Source organism: Myotis brandtii, unplaced genomic scaffold (assembly GCF_000412655.1).
Source record: "Myotis brandtii unplaced genomic scaffold, ASM41265v1 scaffold1174, whole genome shotgun sequence".
NCBI classification, from domain to species: Eukaryota; Metazoa; Chordata; class Mammalia; order Chiroptera; family Vespertilionidae; genus Myotis; species Myotis brandtii.
In genome coordinates this window covers 571,573-598,666 of record NW_005354065.1, presented here as the reverse complement: position 1 = coordinate 598,666, position 27,094 = coordinate 571,573, and the positions used below count along the sequence as shown (strand labels likewise).

General features: G+C 39.4%; 1 protein-coding gene and 1 pseudogene across 1 annotated transcript in view; one reads left to right on the top strand and one right to left on the bottom strand.

Moving 5' to 3' along the window:
- The window catches only part of LOC102259858 (thrombospondin type-1 domain-containing protein 7B), a 525,758-nt gene that overhangs the window by 382,343 nt on the left and 116,321 nt on the right, over positions 1-27,094 (bottom strand). The gene's annotated exons all lie outside the window — the stretch shown is intronic.
- LOC102259551 overlaps positions 21,600-27,094 on the top strand; it is a 49,632-nt pseudogene continuing 44,137 nt past the window's right edge.

Genomic DNA, 27,094 nt, shown 5'->3' with positions numbered 1-27,094 from the left:
CAAGATATTCTTGAAAGAAATTGAAGAACACACAAAGAAATGGAAAGATACTTTGTGTTCATGGATTGAAGGAATTAATATTGTTATAATGTCCATGTTACTGAAACATCTATAGATCCAATGTAATCCCTATCAAAATCCCAATGGCATTTTTCACAGAAATAGAATAAAAAAATCTTTAAATCTGTTTGAAACCACAAAAGACCCCAAGGAGGCAAAGCAATCCTAAGGAAAAAAAATTAATAAAAAAAATATCCAAACCTCTGAAAACTCATACTGTGTGGCATATTCCTAAGGGTGCCATAAATCTTAATTTTGCTAGACATGAAAATCAGAATTATAAAAATGACAAATTGGAGGGTATATTACATGAATTTTTACGCTTTGTAAATTATCTAAGAATAAATTCTGTGTTTCGAGTACTCACAACTGTAAGCCCACTTTTGCCCCACCCTGTACTGTGGGGTCTGTTTGTTATCTAACACTATCCCAAACAGTGTAGGACACAGTACCATGATTTGGGTGCTGCTATGAAAATAAGCTAAATATGTGGCCAAGCAGTGAGTGTCCTGGGACAGATATCACAGGCTAGAATCATGAAGACCTGCATTATGCAGTTAAAACATATCTGAGAACAGTCTACCCTGCGACAACCAGGAAGGTTGAGGAAGCACCTGCCTCGCCTCACCTATTGCTCCACTTTTTGGGTATTAGTTTGTGTCAGGTTATAGTTACTGCTTTTTCCAACATATTATTACAAACTAATAAACTGAGGGGAACATTGACTGCTTAGCAAACAGAAACTAAGGGACTTGTTCAAATGAAGAGACAAATGATAAATTACCATAAATATCAGGAGATGAGAATAAAAAGTGAGGACAAGTACTTATTAGAATTGTAATTTAAACATATAGACTCAGTTGGAAACAAAAATAAGATTAGAGGTGTTGCTTTCCAGCTCATATATACTGCTTCAGGTGACACCTTAGGCCTGGGGGTGAGAGGCATGGGTTTCAGGAAGCAAAAATATAGCAGTATCAAAGTCAATTCTTTTAGCATTGTTTTATTGTAATGTTGCTGAGATGCTTGCAGGAACTTCACTCTAGTTTATATTAATGAGCCTGCGGTAAAGTTGCTTTCCTTACATGTTGTTTTACTTCATTTCCCAGAACCTATCAACAACGCTAACTGAGGACATACAATATAGGAGAATACTGTGGACACACAACATTGATTGGGAGCAAATAGATCAAAATGTTAATACGTTTTTAGGTTACTTTATTGCCAAAGAAACCAGGAGCCTGGCCTTTAATAAGCCTTGCCCTCTCAAATCCTTTGGTCTCCCAAAGTTACATGAGCAGGAAGCAGGTTGCAAAAAAAAAAAAAATGCACAGCCTGTAAGGAAGACATATCCCCAAACCTCACTGCAGATGTGGCCATAGAGGAAAGAAACTGAAAAAGAAAGAGCCTCTTAGAAAGCAAAGGAAAAAACCACAAAGAGTAATAAATATGGGAGTTCCCCACAAGCAATCTAGATTCTAACTAGGACAATTCCTTCTCTGGAAAAACAGATTCACCATCCCTGTCTCAAACATTCCATCACTGGTTTGGACTATTGACTTGATCTGTTTCCCATTTCATATTCAAATTCTCATCCAAACTCCCTTTTTTGGACGGGAATTGTGTTATGCATAACTTGGCCCTGATGTACGATTTTATTTAGGGGTAGGTAGGTGAATGACAGCTCATCTTTCAATTCAGTCATCAGAACATGAGGAAGGACATCTGGATCTGATGAAAAGAACTGGGAATTACTCAGAGATTCTGGAACTTGAGGTGAGCACAGCATCTGAAATGGGACCTTGGGCTGTCTTGATTGGAGAGGAAAGGAGGGTCTAAAGGAGAAGCTGTGGCAGAATGTCTAATTTCCAACAAATCTGTTTCTCTCCTTCCATGGAATATTATTATTGGTGATTAGCAATGATGGACTTTATTGCCCATTACCTCCACTTCCTTGCAGGTAGGTAAAGTCCTGTGACTAGTTATCACCAAAATAATTTGAACATAAGTAATATGTGCCAATTCTCATCCAAATGAAGCAGGAATTTGGGGGAACATAGGCTTAGGGATTTTTTAGAATTGGAGTCCATGGAAAAGCACAGGGCTGCAGACTGGGAGAAGGTACATTTCCGTAACACAAGGAAGCCAGGTGCAGTTACATCCCCATAAGACAAGGGAGCAGCAACAGTTGTATTTACATAAGACAAGGGAACTGGAAGTAGCCAGGAAAGGTCTATATTTACAAAATAGAGAGAAGGAAGCCCTTAATCAGAAGAAGAAGAAAGCACAAAGGGAATAGGAAAACAATAAGGAAGGAGAGGGGGAGAACCTCACATGTCCCATGTGAGGTTAAACCTTTGAGCCCAGGAGTTACTATAGTAACCACTGAAAGGGAATATTGACCAATCAGAGGGGATATCACGACACAGGAACTGCAGCCTCTATAAGCCATGGGGAAAAAGAACTCAGTGGGACCCTTTTCCCCCTCCCTACTTGGGAGTCCATTCTATGTGACTCTTCCCTCTCCCTACCTGGGAGTCTATACTTGTTCTTCAATAAATCACCACCTTTGCTATACCACTTTCTGTCCGTGGATTCATTCTTCCATTCCAGAGGACAAAGAATCTGGGTTCAAGTCCAAAAATTCAGTATCACAAAGATTTTAAGAAGTGAGCATGCTTCACACACACTCATTTTCCCCTTTTGTTGACATCAGACTCTAGAGAATAGCAGAGCCACAAGGTGAAAGGCATCTGGGACTCTTGAATCCACACATGGAGGAGAGTTGTCTGGGAGGCGGGAGGGAAACCAGCCGGGCGGCGGAGTGGGAGCGAAGCCTGCCTCAGCGGGTTTCGCTCCCTTCTCTGCTTCGCTCCAGCAGCAGGAAGCCCTATTCTTGCAGGAAACTTCCTGCAATGGGCCTCTAGTTAAAGAATATAAATATAGAGATGGTATATCAAGGAATTGTGCACTTGAAACCTATATAATTTTATTAATCAATGTTAGATTGATAAATTTAATTTTTAAAATAATACAAATTTAGACCCTCAACTAGTAGATTTGCAAATACTAAGTCCTGAATAGACACTTCTCCAAAGAGGACATACAGATGGCCAATAGACATATGAAAAAATGTCACCAGTCACCAGAGAGATGCAGAATGGCTATTATCAATAAATCAACAAACAACAAGGGCTGGCAAGGATGTGGAGAAAAGGGAACCCTTGTGCACTGTTGGTGAGAATGCAGACTGGTACAGCCACTGTGGAAAACAGTATGGAGTTTCCTCAAAAATTAAAAATGGACTGTCTATGACTCAGTGAAACCACTTCTGGGAATATAACCTAAGAATCCCCAAACACCAATTCGAAAGAATATATGTACCCCAATATTCATAGCAGTGTCATTTACAATAGCCAAGATCTGGAAATAGCCCAAGTGCCTATCAGTAGATGAGTGGATAAAAAATCTGTGGGACATTTACACAATGGAATATGTGGCCGTAAAAAGGAAGGAAATCTTACATTTTATGACAGCATGGATAGACCTGGAGATTATTATGCTAAGTGAAGTAAGTCAGTCAAAGAAAGACAAACACTGTACCATGTAATCTCACTTATATGTGGAACATAATGAACAAAATAAACTAATGAACAACATAGAAACAGAGGCATGGGTACATGGAATAGACTAACAGCTGTCAGAGGGTGGAGGTGGAGGCTGGATGAAAGAAAGTGAAGGGATTAGCCAAAGAAAATATATGTATAGCCCATGGACATAGACAATAATGCGGTGATGGCCAGAAGAAAGGGGGGAGGGTGCATAAGCAGAGAGGAAGGATGGGGGCATCTGTAATAGTGTCAACAAGTAAAATAAAGTAAAAAAAAATAAAAACAAATGCTAAGTCCTCCCTCCTCCCTATCACGAGCAGCTCTAAACAAAAGCATGCCCACACTTTAGTGAGGTCTTTAAAGGCCTAAGGGAGAGCATAGGCCAGTTCCTGTTTGCTAAGAAATCCTAGGAGGGCTTGGGACACATGTCTAGATCTCTCTCCCAAATCCCAATCAGTTCAGTCTGCCCCAGGTTCCTGAAGAGAGTGAGGCAATGGATCAGGAGTCCAGGAATGTTACCTTACATAGAAATACAAAGAAAAGGAGAAGGAGTGTGTCTCTTAAAACAAATGACTAAGTGAATGTTAGAGGCATCTGGAAGCACCTCTGCAGGACACAGTGAGGACAAAAGAGGGGTTTTTCAGTAGACTGATGTCATTTCAAAGAGGAGTGAACATATTGTCAATGGCCTTTACCTTTGCACTTTCAAACCCAGCTCTAGGAAGACAGGAATGGATTGAAGCAAAATTGAAGTTTTACCGTATGTCAGATAGTAAAAGAAGGAAAAAAATAGAAGAAAAAATGTCTTGTCCATTAGTTGGATTTAGAGTGAAATTCAGTTTTCCTCTCTTCCAATCTCACATTGTATGGGTGGCTCATGCCCAGATGGAAAACTTGTCACATTTCCTGCTGCTGCAAACCACCAGCTCGAGATCCATCACCCGCATCACGTCTGCTGGCTCCTGATGATTTACTGACAGAACTGATGGCTCCATCTGAGCACGCGGGTCCCGGGGCCTGACATCTTATTCTGTTTTGACTAACTATCTCCCCTGAGGGATTAAATAATAAAACTACTTCAAAAGAGTCCTCATGAAGAAAGGAAATATGCTGCACAAAATGCTGTTCTTGGCCACCAGGCTAGCTCAAAGCTCCTTACTTCCCTTTAATTTTAGGTTTAATCCCTGGATTTAAAAAGCATTGCTCTCAGGTCTTTCCCCATGCTTCCAGGGTTCTGCCCTGCATCAGAACTACATTTCCCAGATTCCCTTCCTGCTGTGGGTTCACCCACTGCAAGGCCCTGGCACAGATCTGATGGGATGAAGGCAGGGAAAAGAAACCCTGGCAGCCACTGCACTCCCTCTAGTGTCTGGATTAGCTAGAGCCATTCCCTCTGCAGTCCCAGCCCCTGCATGGCACTGGCTCCCACCAGATAAACTCTGAGAACACCCTCCTCCCACCCATTGTCCCTCCAAATCTGGGGGTGGGAGCATTTTGCAGTGGTTGCTAATTTCTGAGAGGTTCACCATTCCCTGTTTAATTTCTCTGCTCTTCCATCCAATACCCTGGTAAATTCCTTCCCGGTGATGGCGAACCTTTTGAGCTCGGCGTGTCAGCATTTTGAAAAACCCTAACTTAACTCTGGTGCCGTGTCACATATAGAAATTTTTTGATATTTACAACCATAGTAAAACAAAGACTTATATTTTTGATATTTATTTTATATATTTAAATGCCATTTAACAAAGAAAAATCAACCAAAAAAATGAGTTCACATGTCACCTCTGACACGCGTGTCATAGGTTCGCCATCACTGGACTAGACGCAGTGGTTCTCAACCTTCCTAATGCTGCGACCCTTTAATACAGTTCCTCATGTTGTGGTGACCCCAACCATAAAATTATTTTCGTTGCTACTTCATAACTGTAATTTTGCTACTGTTATGAATCGTAATGTAAATATCTAATATGCTATATGTGTTTTCCAATGGTCGCGACCCACAGGTTGAGAACCGCTGGGAGCATATCTGATAGAGTCAAGCAGTATGGGCTTTTCTGCTGTTTGTATGCTTAAATTCATTATACCAGGAATAGGCAAACTATAGCCCTTGGGCTCACTGCCTGTTACTGTAAATAAAGTTTTATTGGAACACAGCCATGCTCAATCATTTAAGTATTAGCTATAATTGGTTTTGTGCTACAACAGCAGGGTTGCACAGTTGCAAACTCGAAAGGGGAACCTTTATGGCCCACAAACACTAAAATATTTACTAGCTGCCCTTTCACAGAATATGTTTGCTGACTCCTGCAATGAATTAAAAGGCCCTCCTCTAGAGGCTCAGCTGAGTCTGTGATCATTACAGTCTAGACCAGCTGGTCCAACAGAAGCAGAGTGACCACCAGATCATTTCAAATTTTCTAGTAGGCACATTTGAAAAAGGAACAGGTTGAAATTAATTTTTAAAATACATTTTATACACACCAATGTATCCTATAATCCTTTCAACATGTTACTGATATTTTTAAAAAACTGTTGAAATATTTTACATTTTTAGTACTAACTCTTCAAAATTCAGGGTATACTTTATGCCTAAGCACATTTTATTTTGGATATTAACTCTTCATTACAAATACTTGATGTCTGTGCATATTTTATAACATTTACAGTTGAAAATGTACAGTCACACTATGTACCTAGTAGTAGGAAAAGACAAAAAATAGGAACAATACTAAATTCTGGTAAAGACTCAGAGAAACGGGCTCACTCATATTCTGGTAGAAATGCAACGTGCCACAGCCACTCTGCAAACAATTTGCCAGTTTCTTATAAAACTAAACATGTAACTACCATAGGACTTTCACTCTTGAGCATTTATCCCAGTTAAATAAAAACTTATGCCGAAACCGGTTTGGCTCAGTGGATAGAGCGTCGGCCTGCGGACTGAAAGGTCCCGGGTTTGATTCTGGTCAAGGGCATGTACCTGGGTTGCGGGCACATCCCCAGTAGGAGATGTGCAGGAGGCAGCTAATTGATGTTTCTCTCTCATCAATGTTTCTAACTCTCTATCTCTCTCCCTTCCTCTCTGTAAAAAATCAATAAAATATATATTTTAAAAGATAAATAAATAAATAAAAATAAAATAAAATAAATAAATAAAATAAATAAAAACTTATGTTGACACAAATCTGTACACAAATGTTTATTGCAGCTTTACTCATAATAGCCCCAAACTGGAAAAAATTTCTATGTTCTTCAACTGATCAATGGTTACAAAAACTGGGACATTCATACAGTAGAACAAGCATGACAAACTCAAAGGCTAACATGGGACAAATAAATGAGGCATGCGGCCCGTGGGCCGCTAGTTTGACATGCTTGCCATAAACATTACTTAGAAATATAAAAAAATCAACCTGCCCTGGTGGTGTGGCTCATTTGGTTGGGCATAGTCTCATGCACAGAGAGGCTGCTGCTTCTATTCCCTGTCAGAGCACATGCCTGGGTTGTGGGCTCAATCTCCAGTGGGGGGTGAGCAGGAGGCAGCTGATTGGTGTTTCTCTCTCTCTCTCTCTCTCTCTCTCTCTCTCTCATCAATAAAAATATATTGAAAAAAAAAATAAACCCACAACCATGTGGATAAATCTTAAATTAAGTGAAGGAACCCAGAATAATAAAAAAAAAAAATGGTTACTATATGATTCCATCTATATAGCATTCTTGTAATGACAAAATTATAGAAATGAAGAATGGGTTAGTGGCTGCCAGTGTCAGAGATGAGGGAATGTGTGGAGTGATGTGGGTGTGACTATCTATATATATAAAAGCCTAAGCAACCGGTATGACAGAACAACAGGAACAACCGGTCGCTATGATGTGTACTGACCACCAGGGGGCAGACACTCAACGCAGGAGCTGCCCCCTGGTGGTCAGTGCACTCCCACAGCGGGAGTGCCGCTCGGCCAGAAGCCGGGCTCACGGCTGGCGAGTGCAGTGGCCGCCTGCAGCTTCGCACACTGCTACATCCCCCAAGGGGTCCTGGATTGTGAGAGGGCGTAGGCCAGGCTGAGGGTTCCCCACCCTCCCATGCACAAACCCATGCACCGGGCCTCTAGTAAACATATAAAAGGACACCATGAGGGATCCTTGTGGTGATGAAAATGCTCTGAATCTCTCAATGTCAATATCCCAGTTGTGATCTTATGCTATCATTTTACAAAATGTTATCATTGGAGAAACTGGATAAAAGATACAGGGGACTTCTGTCCTATTTCTTGCAACTGCATTTAAATCTGAAAAAGGAAAATTTTAATTTTAATAAAAGTAGATGCATATAACCAAAGTTTTTTCAATAACTGAAAGTTTTCTAATAACTGCAAAAAAATGTTTTTAATTTTAAAAATTTAATCAAACTCTAAAAAGTTAAAAATGTAATCCTTAGTCACCCTTGCCACATTTCAAGTATTCAATAGCCACATACAGCGAGAGGCTGACACTAGACCCTCAGTGACACTAGACCCTCTTTTTTTTGGCTAGAATGGCTAAACTACAGCCAGATTTGAGCCATTAGATAGGAAAATGGCCACCCAATACTCCCAGAAAGCATACTTCATGCAGAGAAACACACATTTTCAGTCTAAAACTCTGCAATTCCAAAAAAGGCAGTAAAACCTTCATGGTATTAAAAATTAACCGATTGTGACAAACTGCTTATAGTGATGCACTGTTCTTTAGACAGTTCGTCAGCCAGCTAACAAGATGTTGTCTCCCAGATAAAATATACATTTCCTCCTTAAACTCCCTTATTTAAAAAGAATGAATAAAATAAATAAGAGAATGTTGTTTTAGATTACAGCTTTTCCCACCGACCCTATATCTTCATCTGTAGGATTCCCAGAGCTAATAATAACATCTGCTTTTCATTGGGCAACTGTACGCTCCCAGATCTCTGCCTGGCATGTTCATGTTCCCCAACTTAATTCTCACAAACCTATTAGACATGAATTATTGCCTCCATTTTACAGACAACTGAAGATGGGAGCTATTAAGTTCCTAGCCTAAGCTCACATCGTGGGTAACAATCAGAACCACAATTCAAACTAAATATATTTTTTTCTGTCTCTAAGACCTGTGCTGTTATTCTTGTACTATTCTATTAACTCAGGACACAGTCATTTAATCAGATCACATTGACAGAGCATCTGAGAGATGCTGGGCACTGAGCTAAACTCTAAGGACACAACATAAATTAAAGGCATTTACAATACAATCATATAAGTGCATTTGGTAAGAAATGTACAAAGAATTATAAGGTATCACAGAAATATGGCACTTCATGGTGGGTTTGCAAGATGTATGAAAGTTTACCAGGTGGAAAGGGCCTGGTCAAAAGCACGGCATGGGGTGGGAGAGTGCAGGGTGATATAGTCGAGACAGGAAATGCATGTGCAAAGGCAAAAATTATAAGCCCACAGTGCCACAGTGATGAAAATAGCTCAGGAGCATGCTATACACCTAGCCAAGGACAGCTTGTGAGGCTGTGCTGTCACACGTAGGAGTTGGATTTTTAAGCAGAAGATGATCAGGTCACATGGGCACCTCTTTTATTTATTCCCCAAGTATATACTGAGGATCAAGCATTGTCTTCCAATTGGAGACACAAATAAGAGTTGAATGGTGGAGAGAATCAAATAGCCCAACCATTCCAGAAAAAAACAGGGTAACTCCTGGACAGCGGTGTGTGGAAGGTAACATGGAGCACAGAGGATGGGCCACTGGTTAGAATGGCGGGAGGTGGCAGATGTCAGAAGCAGTGCCCCAAGGAGAAGTCACACGGGGGGTGGCTGGAGGATGAACCGGAGGGTATGAGAAGGGGAATAAAATGAGAGAATTGAAACTATAATGAAAACATACCTGAGAATTACTACCTCATAGAAATGATTAAAATTTAACTTAGAATAATGGGCATGGAAACAAGGAAGAAGGGAAGGAAGGATAGGGCTGTGACTAAAATCTTTAGCCCAGTGTTTATGGAATGGAAGGTTTTCTGAACAGAAAAATCACTGTTTTTGCAGAGAAAACAGGTCTGCATTCAGTTTTGTACACAATATGATAACTCAGAGAGCATTTAAAAGAAAGACAATAATGGAAATGAGACAACAGAATCCCAGATAATAATAGCATACCTTTGATATTTTTATCAAAGCTATGATACTATTACTTGCCAAAATGGTACATAATACTTGCCAAAAGTGGTAAATATTTATCAACAGAGTACATTTGAGCTTAGTAACGTAATAAATCCCATTGTGTTTGTTTTTTCCTCCAAAGGTGTCTTCCACAATGCAAAGTGAATATCCTGCGGATGTGGCACATGCGCTTATAAAATTCACAATGAAGTTTCCAAGAAGCTATATTTTGTTTGACGATGGCATCACTCTGAGAGCATCATTGTGTGCTTGGGAATCCTTGTGTTTTCCCCAATTTTTCAATATTTTTAGTATAGCTATGTAAACTTACAGAGTGTAAGTTTGTTTCCAGTACTTCTATTATGCTCATATGAGGTTTCTTTGGTTTTATCTGCTATCATTTTTGAAACCTTATTACCAACCAATAAATCATTGCTCTAAAATCTTAAAAATGTTCTTAGGCCTATGTGGAAATATAAAAAGAAGTAAGTATATTTTGTTATCTTGTTTTACAATATTTTCCAAATTTAAAATTTTTTTCTAAAGTTAAAAATTGTCTTTGTTTTCTAATTTAATATTTTTAACTTAATATTTAATCTAATCTAAAATAAAATTTACTTATAATGCATTTTCATTATATTTAAGGATAAAATGTTGGGTTTTATTTTTATTTATTATTTTTCCTTTTTATTGAAGTTATTAGGTTAACACTGCTTAACAAAATTATACGGGTTTCAGGTGCACAATCCCACAATGTATCATCTGTACACTGTTATCGTGTGTCCACCACCCCAAGTCAAGTCTCCTTCCATCACCATTTATCCCTCTTGTACCCTCCTCCGCCTCGCTCTCTACCCCTGGCAGTCATGTGTTTGTTTTTTCCTCCAAAGGTGTCTTCCACAATGCAAAGTGAATATCCTGCAGATGTGGCACATGCGCTTATAAAATTCTCAATGAAGTTTCCAAGAAGCTATATTTTGTTTGACGATGGCATCACTCTGAGAGCATCTTTGTGTGCTTGGGAATTCATGTGTTTTCCCCATTTTTTCAATATTTTCAGTATAGCTATGTAAACTTACAGAGTGTAAGTTTGTATCCAGTACTTCTATTATACTCATATGAGGTTTCTTTGGTTTTATATGCTATCATTTTTGAAACCTTATTGCCAACCAATAAATCATTGCTTTAAAATCTTAAAAATGTTTTTAGGCCTATGTGGAAATATAAAAAGAAGTATATTTTGTTATCTTGTTTTACAATATTTTCTAAATTTAAAAAATTTTTTCTAAAGTTAAAAATTTTCTTTGTTTTTAAATTTAATATTTAATCTAATCTAAAATAAAATTTACTTATAATGCATTTTCATTATATTTAAGGATAAAATGTTGGGTTTTATTTTTATTTATTATTTTTCCTTTTTATTGAAGTTATTAGGTTAACACTGCTTAACAAAATTATACGGGTTTCAGGTGCACAATCCCACAATGTATCATCTGTACACTGTTATTGTGTGTCCACCACCCCAAGTCAAGTCTCCTTCCATCACCATTTATCCCTCTTGTACCCTCTCCACCTCGCTCTCGACCCCTGGCAGTCACCGCACTGTTGTTTATTGACCATGAGTGTTTTCCCTCTTTTTTAAAATTTTTTTGCTCAATCCCTCCACATGCCCCCAATTCCCAAACCCTCCCCCCACAACAGCTGTCAGTCTGCTCTCTATCTATGAGTCTGTCTCTATTTTGCTTGTTAGTTCATTTTGTTCATTAGATTCCACATATGAGTGATATCATATGGTACTTGAAGTTGTTGGTTTTAAAAGAGAATTGAAGACTTGCTTTCTCAGCTCACGGCAGCATCAATCTATGTCAAAAGATGCTGAAAAAGATTAGAGTTCTTGACTGAAAAAAAAAGGGAAGAATCTACTCCAAAGAAAGTTAAAATGTAAATAAAACCAAAAGTGTCTTCCCCTCAGCCCCATAGAAAACAATTCGCCTTATTGCATCTTATACAACAGAACCTGTGGAAACATATTTGTAATGGTGCAAGCTGAGGCTCTGCATTGATTTTGAATCCAAATCCTCAGAATCTAAAGAAACAGGAATTGGATATTACTTTTTGATGCGACCTTCAAAAGTTAAAATGATTTTGTGCAACTTTCAAACTAGAAATGAAGAAGCCAGGGAAGCGTCTCCTAGGGCAGGACATTAGCTGGGGGAGGGCCTGTGGCAGCTGAGGGACTACTGAGGGCTGTAGGATTGGCAGAGCATGAGGGAGGCCCAGACAACCAACCGTTTGAAAATCAGGGATCTTCCCTCCAGCTAACTGGTTGGTTCCACTTGACAGTCTGTTTCACACATCAGCCTTTGCCATTTCCAACCCAAGTATTGTCCTGGCATTGAGCAGATGGCACTGGCCCCTAGGATGACTGGAAGACCCAGTCACCAGACCTGTACTCCATGTCCTGCCTCCTTTACACTCACACAAGCAGTTGCTCACCCACGCTCCCCTCTGCTCCTCTCCTCGGGGCTGTGACTGGCAGCCCTTTTCCTCCTGTTCTCTCAAAGCTGCATGTCTCTCTTCCAATTTCTTCCCCAAATTGGTTCCATCCCTACTCATAATTAAGTTATTCTTATAAAGAGAGAAAGAAAGAGAGAGAAAGAGAACACAGAACCACTTCTTTCAGCTTTAGTTTTGCCTCAAGTTAATATTCCACCTTAATTTTGTTTTTGTTTCCTTTCTGGTTAAGAATAGTGAATACATACTAGAAGCCCATAGTCTCTCATCCACAATGCTAGCGTGCATAAAGCTGTCAAACAAAAAAAACACAAAAAAACAACAACATTATTTTGTAACTCATTTGAGGGCAAAACCTGATCTTCTAATTTGGCAGTAAATTCTGATAAAAGCTGACACTTGAAGTGAGGAAACATCAGCTATGATTGATTCTAGTGCACTGGGAGGCTATGTAACAGAGCCTGTGAGCACTATGTTACATTTTTAAACAACTGTATTTTGAAAAGCATCTGGCCTCAAGTACTTTGGGTCAAAGATTGTAAACCTATACTATCTTTCATATCAATCTCAGTATTTAGGAGCAATCACAAAAGTATTTACACTACATCTTTGATTAATGCAGAGGTTGATATGAAACACGAGTGGTTTCCGACTTTAGTTTGTCCACAGGACTGTGGTCTAATTCACCCTACAAAACTACATTAAGGTGCATTAACATGTCTAGACACTCTTCACATACCATTTAATATTCTCAGAGAATGGATTCTGGTCTAAATATGGAGCATAGTCTTAATGAAATAAACCTTGATCATCCCCATGAGAATCAAACAATAGATATAAAGAGAAAATAGCTACAGCCACATGCCCTGCCAGGAGCCTTGTAGATCAGTTTTCACGGAAAGGTGTGTGCAACGGGGATGTCAACATTTGTCCAACTTACCAAATATATGCCCTGTCATTGCAACTGAGGTCAAATATTGCAGCTTTCTAAAAGTTGTAGTCAGAGAGAGAGGGTGACAGTTGACATTTATCAAACATACCTCCTGAAGTCTACTGGATACTATATTCTTATGTTCCGCAAAACTCTCATGGTTATTGTTATTGTTTTACTTCAGAAAGTAAAAATACATGTTTATTATTAGTTAGTTAGGAAAGCTCTCATGGGTCTCCTTTACCTAATTATTCATCTGACAACCTCCCATCAGTGTTTGGAAGGGAACCAATACTGGAGGTGAGGCTGCAGGCTCTGAGGTCAGGCTGGCTGGGCTGAAACGAGCTCTGTGACTCTAAGGCCTGGCTGAACCTCTCTGAGCCTTTGAGAGCTCATAAAGGACGTTATTACAAAGGGTTCTTGTGAGGATCCCACATAACGCATTTAGCACCATGTCTGACGCACAAAAATGTTAGTACAAGGATATGAACATTCAAGCTCTTTTACTATACAAATTTAATTGTTTTGTTTTACCATTCACTGCTTCACTAGATGAAAGGAACACAAATATTCCCATTTTCTTCATCTCCTGGGAGATTTTAACGATTAAGCCCTCTCTGCTCTCAAGAAACAGGAAACTGGTTTTTGTGTCGCACTAGTTCAGGTTCTATAATTTATAGGTCATCAAAGGCTACTTTTGAAAGAAAATAAAGTGGTGGTGTTTAGAATAGGAAGCAAGGAAAAAGTGGCTTAAATGAGGGAGGCAGAGGACTGATCACGGAGGACCGATCTCTTTGAATGACTCGGATGCGCTGAGCAGGGCACTTCACAGGTGAGTCATCCCAGCCCTGGTGGTCATGACCATGAAGATCAGGGAGAGAATGAAGAAGAGGCCAATGCTGAGCAGCCTGGACAGGGAGTTGCAAAGGGGAACCAGAGACGCTTGGAGCAGAGCATGAAAGAACTAGACATGGTGTCAGTATGTGTGTACTTGTGTAGTCTTAGTGGGCAATTAATAAATTAATGAGGACTCTACATGGAAATTAATTAGGGAATATAATACAATCTATCTCTTCCTTACTGGACATGGTATAGGGCAGTGATTCCCAAAGTGGGCGCTACCGCCCCCTGGTGGGCGCTGCAGCGATCCAGGGGGGCGGTGATGGCCACAGGTGCATTTGGGGGCATATATCTTTCGGTTTAATTGCTATTAACATTTAAAAAAAATTAATTTCCAGGGGGCGCTGAGTAATATTTTTTCTGGAAAAGGGGCGGTAGGCCAAATAAGTTTGGGAACCACTGGTATAGGGTATTATTATGAACTAAATGTCTATTTCTCCCCAAAATTAGTATGGTGAGGTCCTATTCTTCAATGTAATGGTATTAATGAGTGGGGCCTTTGGGAGGTAATTGTTATGCCCAGATTTCAGGATCCCCAAGAAACCACACCAGGGAGCCAGCCAGGTCCGATGCAAAAGTATAAGAGTCTTTATTCGAACTAGCTCAGCTCCCCCACGCTTGCCGATGCAGCAGCAGGAAGCAGAGAGAGCCAGCTCTGTGGGGAAAGGGGTTTTATAGTAAGGGGAGGAGAGAGGACTGTGGGTCCTGCCGATTGGCCAGACGCAAGTCGGTGTCTTGTTACACAGAATGTGGTCCCTTGATTATCATTGGTTCCTAGGTGTGGCTAGCAGAGGCTTGGGCTTCCGGGAAGAAGCTCCTTGCTGAGCACATGGCTGCTGCCCAAAAATGGAGGATTCGGGGCAAGATGGAGGGCGTAGCCCTCGCCCTTTCAGTAATTAGGGTTCAATGAGGTCATAAAGGTAGGGTCGTCATGATGGTATCAGTGCCCTTAGAAAAAGACACCAAAGAGTGCTGGTTTCTCTCTCTCTCTCTCTCTCCCTCTCTCTCCTTCCCTGACACCTCCCAACCTCCCACCTATCAGCCATTTGAAGGTATAGCCAGAAGGCAGCCATCTTCTAGCCAGTATTAGGGCTCTCACCAGTACCCCAACAAACATGCTAGCACCCTGATCTCAGACTTCCCAGCCTCCAGAACTATGAGAAAGAAATACCTATTGTTTGATCCACCCAGACTCTGGGAATTTTTTATAGCAGCCTGAACTGACTAAGGCATTTACTTTTTTTCACCATTTATTGTTCAAAGTATCACAGATATCCCCTTTGTTTGTTTGTTTTTTCCCACTGACCGCCTCTACCCTACATCTGCCCCTCCACAGCCTTCACCACTCTATTGTCTGTGTCCATATATGCATATGAGTTCCCTGGTTAATCACTCATCAACCCCCCAACCCCATCTTCCCTCTGATTCATCAGTCTGTTTCATACTTCTATGTCTCTGGCTCTATTTTGTTCATCAGTTTGTTTTGTTCATTACATTCCACATATGAGTGAGATCATGTGATACTTGTCTTACACTGACTGGCTTATTTCACTTAGCATAATACTCTCCAGGTATATCCATGCTGTTGCAAATGGTAAGAATTATTTCTTTTTTACAGCTGTGTAGTATTCCATTGTGAAAATGTACCACAGCTTTTCTATCCACTCATCTGCTGATGGGCACTTGGACTGTTTCCAAATCTTAGCTATTGTAAATTGTGCTCCTATAAACATAGGGGTGCATATATTATTTCTGATTGGTGTTCCTGGTTTCTTAGGATATAGTCCTAGAAGTGGGATTACTGGGCCAAATGGGATTTCCATTTTTAAAGTTTGGAGGAAACTTGATGCTGTTTTTCACAGTGGCTGCACCAGTCTGCAATTACCTAGTACCCCAGTGTACTAGGGTTCCCTTTTCTCCACATCCTCACCAGCACTTGTCATTTGTTGATGACAGCCATTCTGACAGGTGTGAGGTGATTTCTCATTGTCATTTTAATGTGCATCTCTAGGATGATTAGTGACTTCAAGCAGGTTTTCATATGTCTCTTGGCCTTCTGTATGTTCATGTTAGGTCCTTTGCCCATTTTTTAAATTGGATTGTTTGTCTTCCTTTTGTTAAATTGTATGAGTTTCTTAGATATTTTAGAAATTAACCCCTTATCAGATATATCATTGGCAAATATGTTCTCCCATGCAGTGGGCTCTCTTGTTATTTTGTTGATGGTTTCTTTTGCTGTGCAGAAACTTTTTTTATGTCGTCCCATTTGTTTTTTGTTCTTAGTTTCCTTTGCCCTAGGAGATGTATCTGCAAACATATTGCTATGAAAGATGTCTGAGATTTTGCTGCCTATGGCTTCTTCTAAGATTTTTATGGTTTCACGACTTACGAGTACATTTAAGTCTTTTAAATCCATTGAGTTTATTCTTGTGTATGGTGTAAGTTGATGGTCAAGGCATTTACATTTTTATGAACCAAATAAAAGTGCTCTGACAATGCTTGGAAACTCAAAGCTGAGGGAATGGCTTTAAGCAAGTAGGCATGACGTGAGCAGTTGTGGAAAGCAGCAGGGAGAACTGTCAATCTGGCCTACAGGTGAGGAAACATATTTTAAGCAATGGGCACAGCTGCATGCATGTTCAGCAGCACAGAGGAAAGGCCAAGATCACACCAGTGTGCAATCACAAGACCATTCACAACACATCTAGTCTGCAAAATGATTCTCAGCTACATTAAACTGTGCTGATAGAAACCACAGCCATGCAAATAGTTGCAGAAACATGAGAATGTTGAGCACAGGGCTTGAATGCTGGCTTGGCCAAGTCATAGCTGCACTGCTCTGGATGAGTTATTGGCTTCTCTGAACTTCACTTTTCTCACTAAGAAAACAGAGGAAATAATTTCTTCCAAGGCTCTGTAGCAGAAACCCAGTCAACTGGCACAAGCAAAATAAGATGACTTTGTTTCAAGGATGAGGATGATGGCATGGAACCTGCTTACAGAACCAGTATCAGATCTCCTAGGAAAGGTAAACATAAACTAGAACACCTGGAGAAAGCAATTACTCTCTCCATGGCTGCGACTTCCTATGTCTGCTTTACGTTTTTCTCTACATCTTCTGCTTTCCCAACATGAATATGATGGACTTGGCTCCCCATGACCACGGGTTAACATTTAGTTATCAGCAGAAACTAACTAGTTTCTGTGCATCTTAATTCCTAATTCCTAGGAGAGCTGCTGGGTGACCCAGCTCTGACCCAGGGGCATCAAGTTACATACAGAAGCCTGGTCCCTAAAGCCTTGTTTGAGGGTGGCTGGGAGTGGGCTGGGAGGATTCTTAATTAAGGGACTGTGGAATGACAGACACCTCAAAACAGAATTCTCTACAGGAAAATCTCACAAAAGGTTGTGTTTAGGATTCATTGAATTACTATATATAGAGTAGCTAGCCCCTTACTGTGCTCTCACAAAGAATTTAGTAAATATTCATTTCATGCAGGGTTATACTGACTGACTAAAATGAATCTACTTGAATGGATATAGCATTTGATCTATGAATTCTTCTCCACATGGGCATATCTCAGATAAGTTTATACCCGAGGAAGTTAATATCCAGTTATTATATTTGGAAATAATACAATTCATTTTACAATCTTAAAGAATTTATTTATGACAAAGATGAGATAGGCCCATGTTTCAGAAATCCATGTACAGTCTGTTAAATGTGCAAATGAAAGTTGAAAGATGACTATCAATCATAACGTAATTGGAGTGAATACTGGGAGACTGGAGACACTGGTGTGTGATATTAGAAAGTTGTAGTTAGCCTACATTTCTCAAATGTCATGAAGAGGACCTTAAATTTGGTTCTCCAATGTTCAGTCATTACCTGAATGCCACATGAGTACTGAATTTACTGAACAAACAGATCTACTCTGAAGAACAAGCTGAATTCAGGCAAAAGAATTAGATGTGCAGGCTGTCCTTCCAATGAGACCTCTAAACCTCCCCTCTGAGAGTTAAACAAAACCATCAGCTTCTAGAGAGATAAGTGTTTGGTTTACCTGAATGGATGCCCCTTTCCATGTATTCCCCTCAAATGACCTTGTTACCTGATTCCAAGATGATCAAGTGCATGGTCTTAACTAGCTATGTAACCATCTTTTGCATAAAGAGCTTACACTTAGGTGAATTTGTAGTTGAGCTGAAAGACCATTGTTTAATCTGGATCTCCAACTCTATCACCCTAGACTGATATCTTTCAGAAAAAGTACGTCTATAAACTCAGATTTGCCTGTTGTCAGTTACCAGACCTCCATGACACTTGTTACACTTGAATGAAACATTGGGTTTATTAAAAAAACAAATTTCCAAATTGATTGATTTATGAAAACTACCATTTGTTTTATCTATCACTTCTTGTTAAGGATGAATTTGTTGGCGAAATTTTGTGAATAAGATTGTTTATGCTAAATTCAACCTATTACTTAATGAGTGTCCTTATTCCATGTATTTTTTTAGATGCTGTATTAGGTTGCAAAGGTGACTAAGGTATGGTCTCTCCATTCAAAGAATTTATAATATAGTTGACATAAAAAGATGTAAATCTTTCAATAAATAACAGTGGGCTCAGTAATGAATGAAATGACAGTGACCAAACAGAAAAGACTTGGAATATGAATTCTGAAGTAGAAAAGGTGGAACAGGCTGCAGCACATAGAGTAAACTCTATGTAGTAGGTGAAGGTGTAGTTGGGCCTTAAAGAATGGGTGGGATTCAAAGAAAGGAGCTCTTGCTTCTGCACAAGCAAACACAAATGTGGCAGCAAATGGTCCTGTAGAAAACACTATGCACAACAGCTGGAAGGCAGAGAAAATTCCTGTAAGGCAAACATTTTCAGCTGAGGGTGATTTTAAGTCTCAGGGGACAATTTCTTAATTTAAATTTTATATTTCAATTGCAGTTTACATTCAATATTATTTCGTATTAGTTTCAGGTGTGTAGCATAGTGGTTAGACAATCATATACTTCAGAAAGTGCTCCCCACCCCCCATATTTCAAGTACTCACCTAGCACTGTACATAATGTCATTGACTATATTTCCTATGCTGAAATTTACATCCTGTGACTATTTTGTAACTACCAATCTGTACTTCTTAATCCCTTCCCCTTTTCACCCAGCCCCCAACTCCCCCCCCCCTCCTTTACCAACCATCAGTCTGTTGTCTGGATCTATGAGTCTGTTTTTATTTTGTTTGTTCATTTATTTTTTTCTTTAGATTCCACATATAAGTGAAATCATATGGTGTTTGTCTATCTCTGTCTGACTTATTTCACTTAGCACAATACACTCTAGGTCAGTGGTTGGCAAACTCATTAGTCAACAGAGCCAAATATCAACAGTACAACGATTGAAATTTCTTTTGAGAGCCAAATTTTTTAAACTTAAACTATATAGGTATGTACATTGTTATTAACTTAATTAGGGTACTCCTAAGTCTTAGAAAGAGCCACACTCAAGGGGCCAAAGAGCTGAATGTTGCTCATGAGCCGCAGTTTGCCTACCACGGCTCTAGGTTCATCCATGTTATTGCAAATGGTAAGATTTTGTTCTCTTTCATGGCTGAGTAGTATCCCGTTGTGTAAATGTACCACCACTTTTTTATCTACTCATCTTCTGATAGGCACTTGAGTTGCTTCCATATCATAGTTATTGTACATAGCACTGCATTGAACATAGGGATGCATATATTCTTTCAAATTAGTGTTTCAGGTTTCTTCAGATATATTCCCAGAAGTGTATTCACTGGTCATGAGAAAGTTCCATTTTTAATTTTTTAGGAAGCTGCATACTGTTTTCCACAGTGGCTGCACCAATCTGCGTTCCCACCATCAGTGCACAACGGTTTCCTTTTCTTTAGATCCTCACCAACACTTGCTGATTGTTGACAGCCATTCTGACAGGTGGGAGGTGATATCTCATTGTGGTTTTAATATTCATTTTTCTGCTTCAGTGGACATTTTCCATTATTATAGCTGAAAAGGGAGTAGTACTGGCATTTATCTAGAGATACATGCAGGTCAGAGATGCTGCTGAACGTCCTAGAATGTGCAGAACAGCCCCCCACGACAAAATTATTCAACAAAAAATGTCAAAAGTGCTGAGGCTCAGAAACCCCACTATAAGAAGAGCTTAAAAATGATTTTAAGTAGTTCATTAAAGTTGCCATCTTTAAACCAAGCAAGGGAAAACATGCAGCAGGTTGTTTAGAAAACAAATAGTGTATAAGTCTACTTCTAAATTAGAGGTAAAGTCTACTTTTAGAATTTCTCATATGCAGAGTGGCTAGAGCAGTGGTCGGCAAACTCATTAGTCAACAGAGCCAAATATCAACAATACAACGATTGAAATTTCTTTTGAGAGCCAAATTTTTTAAACTTAAACTATATAGGTAGGTAGGTACATTGTTATTAACTTAATTAGGGTACTCCTAAGCTGGCCTTTGCTAAGGTCCACCCCTTCCCACTCTCCCATCCACACTCTTGTATATGAGAAAACAGCAGGTCAGAGAACTTAGCAGATTTGTCCCAAGTCATGCAGTTGAAAAGTGAAAATAAGATTCCTGTGAATATATGCTGATCCATTATCTATGAAGATAAACAGAGGTTACTATTTTGACATACATGCATAACTTCAGTGGGAGCCCCATCCTCACTTTACCCCCCACTTCTAATGCCACTTCTTCAAAATAGACTCACTCATGCCGAAAACCGACTTCTGCGCATGGGCCATGAAGTTTCAATCGCACTGTACACGCGCACCTGCACGTGGTATTTTGTGGGAGAGCCACACTCCAGGGGCCAAAGAGCCGCATGTGGCTTTCGAGCCGTGGTTTGCCAACCACTGGGCTAGAGTAAGGCCACAGTTTGACTCTTTTCATGTTCAAATCTCCATTTTCAAGTGATAAGATCTACCTAAAGCCCTATTTCCTACTGTTGGTTTCAAGGGGAACCAGGTCAGAGAATGTAAGTAGTTCCTCATCACAATTAGGAAAATGAATCAAAGTACAAGTTCTGCTAATGAAAAACTAATAGCATCACCTTGATGATAAAGTTAATTATGACAATGATGAAAACTACGATGTTAATTACTTCTTGAGAAGCCTTTCTTTGCTACTCTCCATAGCAGCACCCATTTACAATTATCAGAAATTAGGAAGATAGATAGATAGATGATTAATAGAGGTATCAATTCTTATTGACTGCCTGGTCCATTACAATTCAATCTTCATTTAGACAAGCACTTAAATTTATTCTCTGCTGTATGTATTTCTGGATTTAGGAAGTGTTCCAACTGGGCTTTGTAAAGTAGGTGCTCATAGTGCATGCATTGGCAGTATGACTGAGATAGATCTGAGCCTGCCCCTTACATACACACCTTACAGGCCAGCAAGAGCGACAAGCAGTGGAAAAAGTAATTATAACCAAGGGGATGGGTATTCCATAGAGAACATTGAGTCACCTGGAGGAGCAGAGCAGAGACCCCTAACAGTGGCAAGGAGGTAGGTATAATTTTTCTTTTTATTTCATCAGTGAGAAAACAGCAGGTCAGAGAACTTAGCAGATTTGTCCCAAGTCAAGCAGTTGAAAAGTGAAAATAAGATTCCTGTGAATATATGCTGATCCATTAGCTATGAAGATAAACAGAGGTTACTATTTTGACACACATGCATAACTTCAGTGGGAGCCCCATCCTCACTTGGCTGATGCCATCCCCCTCTGCTGGCGTGAGGGTGTCTGTGTGTGGCTCTGTATCTGATTGGAACGTACTGCATGGCGCCTCCCATCAAGAGCTGAGATGTCTACACAGTGAGATGACCTACTGTTAGCAGTTTGCCAGCATTGCAGAGTTACATGTCCTCAAACAGAAGCATGGGGAGGAGTACAGAGGAGGTGGAAAAGAGAAAGTCATCAAATTTTCTTCAGAATTACATTAGAGAAGCTTTTTACCACCCTGACATGACTAAATGACACTTTCAGAATCAGTCAAACCCAGAACAAATTGCTGAGTTCACTGGTAAAAATGTTATTGTTTTATGCGGCATCAATAGCTGCACTTATTTATTCAAAATATATTTACTAAATGTCAATGATGTGCCAGCCATTAAGTTAGTCCTCATCTGGAGACAGGGTATGGGATGGGGAGCTGGCATCTAGAGGCCAGAGGCCATATATGCTGCTAAGTAATTTACAATGAACAAAATAGCCCCAACAACATAGAATTCAGACATAGAAAGTGTCAGTAGTGTTAAGGTTGAGAAATCCTGGTGTAGACCTAAATATCAAAAGAAAGAATCCCTGCCTTCAAGGGCTCAGGGTATGTGAATAACCACAACCCAACTTGATCAGCCCCATAGTGACAATATCTAAGGTGCCGCAGGAGCACAAGAAATGCACTGCCTATGTTCCCACTCCTGAGAGAGTCACAAGAGGAAAGCACAGTTTTCTTCCCTTGCTCTCTGATAATCAACTATTTCTATGTCATAGTCAATCTGGGTTTTTAATCCTGGTGCCAGATATCACATCAAAGGCTTAAGGAAATGACTGTCAATGATGTCTAGCTTACTCTGTTCCTTTCTATCTACAGAGAGGCAAACAAACAAAAACCCCACATGGCATTTTAGGTGCAGAGACTGTCAGAAGCATTTTTATGTCAACATTTAAAGAACAGACCAAACTGATGTTTCAAATAACAAATTATACTGTAATTTGTACATGAATTTGGAGCAAAAATGAAAAAATGAAAGGAGTCTACTTTAAGGTCACTTAATCTCCACTGGTTAACATTAGGTAAATTTTATGAAGTATCGCTATCTCCTTTATAAACAATGATATGTTTTATTATTACTCTCATGATGTACATGCAAATAAAAGGATTTCTATAAGATAAGCTTTTATAAAATTTAGAGTTCTGTCTCATAACATTAGAAACACACACACACACACACACACACACACACACACACACACACACAATCACCATAGAAATCAACCACATCAAACAAGAGAGCATCATCAACATTCTGAGAGAACTTACTTCCATCTGGTTAACTAAAGAAATACGCCAAGCACTTTGGGTTGCTCATTAGGTCGTAAGTTCAGTTTCATTAACAGCTAATGAAAACGTTTTACAAGATGACATCTAAAAACACAATGTACCCTTTGAGCTGAATGATTTGCTTTATAGTTTCCCTTTAGTTAATTTCCTCTAAATGTTTTAACTTTTTTTTCAAAGAGGAGACTTCTTTAAATAATTGTTTCTACATATTTAATTCACTGTGTGCCAAAGGACATTAAATGCACTTCCACCAACTCTTCTATTATTACATCATTAAAAAAGGCTTAACTCTAGAGAAATAGATGTTTTGCAAATAGATAAATTGCAAATCAATTTCATCACAGTATATTTTCTTGGTCCAAACTAGGATAGTCTTCTTAAGATAATATGAGACTTATTCATGCCTTTGTTAGTACAATGCATTAGATATGAAACTATTAAATCTTATTACCTTAACATCATATCAAATTTATCTGGATATCTGAATCCCCCAAGCAATTGTTGCTGAAACCAAGCCAACTAATATCAGTCATGCTCAGAAAAGTAGTCCACATATCATTTAATATTCTAGGGTGGACATTTATTTCACAGATATTAAAAGAATTAATGATAGCATCAAATGACCTGAAAGGAAAGTGGTATTTAGGTGGTTCATAGTTAAATAAAAAGATTTCTGGCCTAATGAATTAATCATGTGGAGTTCTTTATCTAAGCTTTTCATTGGCAATATGATCCCTATAGAAACATCTCAGTTGGTATTTGCCTTAATTTCTGCTTTGTTATGTTACCACCACCAAGGCACAAAGTGTCTCTGCAATTTTTATTTCCTGATGCTGTACCTTTGGATTGTGGTCCCAGTGTAGAAATCAAGGTCTGACCTGGTCACACATTTCATTTCTCCTTTACTGATGCAAATTTTACAAGCCATCTTCCATGAACTTGTACTTCCTGTGTGAGTTATTTATTTCCTGATTTGGAAATATATTAGACTAGGCACCTCTGATCTTTTCCAGAAAACTCCTGCCTTAATGTTTCCATTAGATGACTATCTATCTATATTGGATGTTAATGTGATTCAAATCCACAGGAAACTTTTAATTGCTGAATGGCTTCATAGTATAATTTAAACATTCCTGTAATAATTAGCATACATTTTAGTCACCTGTGTTTTCTCAGATATAATTTAAGCTGCCCACAAAGTCTTTCCTTAAAGTGACATATGTCTGATTTAACTATAGCTTCATTTACTACTGCCTGTTTTTGCCACATGCATATTTACCCTCTTACAACTGATACAGCCTACACAGTTAAACTCAGGAATGTCTGTCTGCAAGTCAATTTTCACTATCTGTCATATGAATAATATGACTTAGAAAATTTTTGAAGTTACTCTAATAGTTTTGAATGTAATACCTTCAAAGCTAACAGAACACGAACATTAATGTGCTTGTCATCTACACAAATAGGAAGAAAATGTTTTGTATAATAGTGATTTGAGTAAAATTTACATTTTTTTTTTGGTATGGAAAATTTTCTTTAAATTGTTTCCAGTAAACAATTTTAAATAGTTTTAAATTGATTTTAAATTGATTCCAGTCTTTGAAATCACTAGTTCATACAGTTCATTAGGGCTGGTTCAAAAATATTCAAATCTGTAAGATAAAAAAATATTTTGTAACTGTGTAGATATAGGGCACATTGAAGATTAGATGATACAGAAATTGCAAAATGTAAAATGGTCAAAAAATATCCAATGAGATACATACAATTATTTCCCATTTGTTAAATTCATAATTCATAAATTCATATTTGTTAAATTGTTATTAACCTGCATTGCGGTAAACATTTAATTATTATGTCCCACTGATTTCAAAAAGGATTGGGAGAGTCGGCTGTTTTCTCTTCCAGCACTGATCCTGGAGGACGGGTGCTGAGTACAGCAAGGACTTGCCTTTCAGACAAACAGAATGAGGATTCCAGGCGGTGTTCTCCAAGTGCCTTCACACAGGTCCCAGGCCACGTCACAATTAAATGCGCAAGCTTCTCACACACACCCCACATTTATTCCTTAAAGCAACTCAGATGGAAATTCAGTTTGCACATTTTTTGAGGTAGTTCTTACTCTTTTAGTATTTAAAGATGTGAAATTGGTTCTCTATTTAATATCGTTAGCTCAGATGTTTCTTCTTAATAATTTTGAAAAGATGGAAAGTTTATGATTTATTGTAAATGTGTACATAACACACACATAAACATATGCACACACACATAAAATCTCAAATGAGTTCTCTCTTCACTCTGGTAACAGCCAAAACCATGTAATTTGGACAATACTTTATTAGATTCAATTCTGAAGCAGAAATAATAATAAAATCTTTAGAAGATAAAACTTTAGTTAATACTATAACATGACTGTGCTATTTCAAATATATAAAAAAGAATCTAGAAAAAAATAGCTTTTCTTCCTCTTCTCTGTATAATGAAAAGCCTACAGTGTGGGTTCATTTTTCTTTACAATAGAAGACACATTAATTGGCCAACTTTAAATTCATGGAACTTGGCAACTGCACATGGATTAGCCAAAAACGTAGGTATACAATTACTTCTATTAAGATGTCTCAGTTTCTTCCTACAGTGACACCGACACACGATTTCTGGTCTCCAAGCATTCTAACACCTCACGGCTGAACGGATGTGAGAAGTCACGAAGTGCCAGTGCGCCCCAGTAAAGGGTGGGCAGTTCCCCTGATGGCAAAGTACAGCTATTGCCCTAGGGAAGGAAGACAGCAGATGACATTTTCTGTATCATTCCCTACCTTTCTCTCCCATAGGGGATTCCAACATCAAACAACAGACATGCTTTGGCAGGCTTCAGCATCTTTCACCTCCACCAACTGACTTGCTCATAAATTTTTGTTGGCTCAAGAGAAACATTATTGGCAAAATAAATTGGTTGAGTACTGACATAACGTTTTCTTTTACAAAGCCTGAAAACCAAGAGGATGCCAGAGGGTGTTCCTGATTTCGCCCCTCCTTACAGTAAGAACAATGAACAGCTTTCCAAGAAGGAGACACCACAGAGAGGATCCACCAGGGTGAGACTGAAGCACCCCCTGAGCCTCAGGCTCCCCCAGTGGGAAAGGTCTTCCTGAGCCGCTGGTTCCTCTAGTGGGAAAAGAGACTCCAAGAGGGACCACAAGTGCCCCCAGAATTGTGGGTAGCTTTGTAGGAGCCCTTACGCTGATATTACACTGGGATTGCAGGGGAACATGCAGGGCTCAACCAAAATTGGCCCCAAAGTTGACCATAATAGAGCCCACCTACCCAGGGGGCAGTGAGAAGGGGCTTGCAATAACCAGCATACAGATCTTGGCAGACCAAGTTCATTCCTGAAGTGTCCAAGTAGTAATCCCAGCCACTGGCTTTGCTCATCTGCAGAACCAAGTTGGGGGCATACCCTGACTAGGGAAATCAGTGGGGTGCAGATCTGCTTGACTTGGATCCACAAAGGAAGAGTTTTGCTGACGCCCAAGCCCAGTTTGCTCACATCAGGCAAGGAAGGTGAGACATGGCCCCACCCTCTGTGGAGAGTGTCTTCTGGCTCCATCTGACAGGAAGGCTGGCGACAACCCCTGGGAGTTGTGTGGGCCATCAGCACTTGGCCATATGCGGAGTAACTCCAGGGGCCCTGTTCAGTCAGGGAACTTGGGGTACAGGCCAGCTTGAGTTAAGGCAACAAATAGATGTACTGCCTTTGGAGCTCCTTTTTCACCCA